The 2627-nt window shown below is 33.7% G+C and overlaps 1 long non-coding RNA gene across 1 annotated transcript; it reads left to right on the top strand.

The window, feature by feature from the left end:
- The first annotated feature begins 1319 nt into the window (after nt 1-1319).
- LOC132310089 (uncharacterized) lies at nt 1320-1769 on the top strand. Its single transcript, XR_009482557.1, has 2 exons — nt 1320-1424; nt 1620-1769. It is a non-coding gene; the product is annotated as an uncharacterized LOC132310089 (long non-coding RNA).
- Nucleotides 1770-2627: the final 858 nt, after the last annotated feature.

A 2627-nucleotide genomic window follows, 5' to 3' on the forward strand; every position in this document is an offset into this window, starting at 1 on the left:
GGATGTGATCTTGGAACCTTCAAGAGCAATCCCCAAATATGGCTCCTTCTTCCTCTTCTTCTTTTTTGAATTCTAGAGAGAGAGTGTGTATAGATCTAAAGATGTGTTATTGGTGCCTCCACTCTTATCTTTTATTCTAACTCTAATCTCTAACTTTTCTAGAGAGAGAAAATAAAAATTACAATGTAAAAATAAAATAATGAAAAAGCACCTCTACAAAATGGTTCAATTCCCTTTAAATACAAGGTCGTTTTCTTAGTCACTATGTCAGAAATACAGCCCCAAAAATGTGATAACCCGAATTTTTAAGAGTTGAAATTTATATTTTATTTCATGACTTTTTAGTTGTCATTGATTATTTTATTATTTAAATTGAAGACTTACAGTTTATTATTTTTTGCTTTCATACTATATTAATGAATAGAGATGCTGCTAGCCAATTTAAAGAGAGAAGAAGAAATGTGTGGCTGCCGAATGAAACAAAAGGAAATAGAATTGTGATTTTAATGGTTCATTTGCGGATCCCACTAATGAGTTAGTGATGGGTTTTATTGCATTGATATATATATATATATATATGGCGTATTTGTTGAAGCAAGAGCAGATGGAAGGATAAGGCAGCCGAATTAATGAGAAAGGAAAATAGGATATTTAATTGACTATAGTACTGATACTTTTGTGGAAGTTTAGTTCTTATATAAATATATTGATATATATATATTATGCAATTGGATGAGATTTTGAGATTTAAGAAGCTTAATTTGTTATTTTTGCTTAGAGATATATATATATATATATATATATATATATATATATATAAATTGTCTGATTTAGATAACAGAAGGCAGGTGGGCTGAATGCTTTAGCCGAAATAGAGGAAAAATGGAAAAAAAGTAATGTCATGATATTTTCGTGGGACCCACATGATAGATATTTAAAGAGAGAATGGAATTTGGTTTTGTATACAGTGTATATGTATATATTTGTGTTTCTTGTCTGATAGAGGGGAACCAGGCAAAATGGGAGGAGAAAGAAAAATCGGAAATGGCTATGGGCGGGACCCACTTGAATAATTGTTTGGCCAAATCTCTTTTGGTTTAGATTTCTTCACGTGGTGATTTGTTGTTTGCTACAGTGATTTGTCTAATGAAAAGAAAGTAATGTTATAGATAAGGGAGAAGGTGGCGGGTCCATTACTGATTTTTTTGCCTTTGATATTTTATTTGGCATGGTGAGCTTTTGTATGAAACATGTCGGTGGAATTGCATTATAAATAGAGTGTTGTGCACAGTTGGGTATTAATTGAAAGAAAACAGAGGTGAAAAATAGAGGAAACTTACATAGAGAGTTTGAGGATAGAGCTGAGATAGACAGTGAGGGCCGAAGGTTTGAGGCTCCATTAATTCAGATATTCATTTTACAAGGTAGGGATATCATACCTTGAATGGCTTGGATGATTTGTTTCAAATATTTTATGATTGATTTTTTGTTAAATTGCATATACGTATTTTTGTTTAAATGTATATGTATATTTTTGTGAAATTAATTTTGCATGAAACTTCTTGAAATCCTTGTTATGGTTTTTCCTACTGGGACTTTCTCGTCTCACCCCCCTACAGTTTCAGGTGCCGAGGATGAACTTGGACTGCTAGTAGCGGGCTTAGGTAGAAGAGTTCGTGTTGAGGAATTAATTTAAATTATTTAGAGATGTTATATTTTAATTTTGAGGAAATTGATTTATATCAATGAAATTATATTTCTTTTTGAGATCCTGGGTGTAATACTGATGTATTTTGATTTGAATAAATCAAGCAATTTATTTAGGAAATTCGGGGCGTGACAGAAAATATCTAATCCAGCAACTATGTGGTAAGTGGAGTTCGGGTGCGCGGGAATAAGATAGCTCTCTGTCAGCATATTTTCGATCGATCCAAAATATCTTCGATCAATCAGAGTTCGATCAATCCAACTTTTCTTTGATCGATCAGAGTTTGATCTATCTCACTTTTCTCCGATCGATCTCACTTGGCAATTTTCAGCATCAGCCTCCTTTTCGCTCCAGATTAGCCTCATTTTGCTCTAGATTCTCACCAAGACTTAGCTTGACTCCAAAAAGGCCTTAAGAAACCATTTTTAGCCTGTTTTAACATTATTGACCTGAAATAGACAAAAACATGAAATTAGACTAAAACGGGAAAATAAGATTGATAAATGGACTAAAATACCCTCGCTTTGGTGCTAAAATGCGGTACATTTGAGTGCTCATCAAAAGACAAAGTTCAAGGCATTAGGAAAGCCCCTACTTCAAATTATGCTTGCAAAACAAGCCCTGATGTCAACCCAAAATCTATAATCCTCTAAATGTTAGCAAGAACGGTGTCAAATGAAAGCCCTTAACGTGTAGAACAAGTTTCTCTTGCAAAATCTCACTTTGAGTCTCTCAAAACTTGGATTGAAGTGTTTGAGTATATAGTTGTAGAGAGATAAATTAACACCTAGTGAGAGAGAGAGCTAGTCGAGATTGAGAGGAAAAGAAGATGGTTTGGCAAGTCTTCAAACAAAAAAATGAGATGTGGTCCTCATCATGCCAAGTGTCACCATCTGGTCCAATTACCTTTTTGCCAAAA

Source organism: Cornus florida, unplaced genomic scaffold, assembly GCF_030987335.1.
Source record: "Cornus florida cultivar Cherokee Brave unplaced genomic scaffold, ASM3098733v1 CherokeeBrave_3.0.0_Hap2_Chr05, whole genome shotgun sequence".
NCBI lineage: Eukaryota > Viridiplantae > Streptophyta > Magnoliopsida > Cornales > Cornaceae > Cornus > Cornus florida.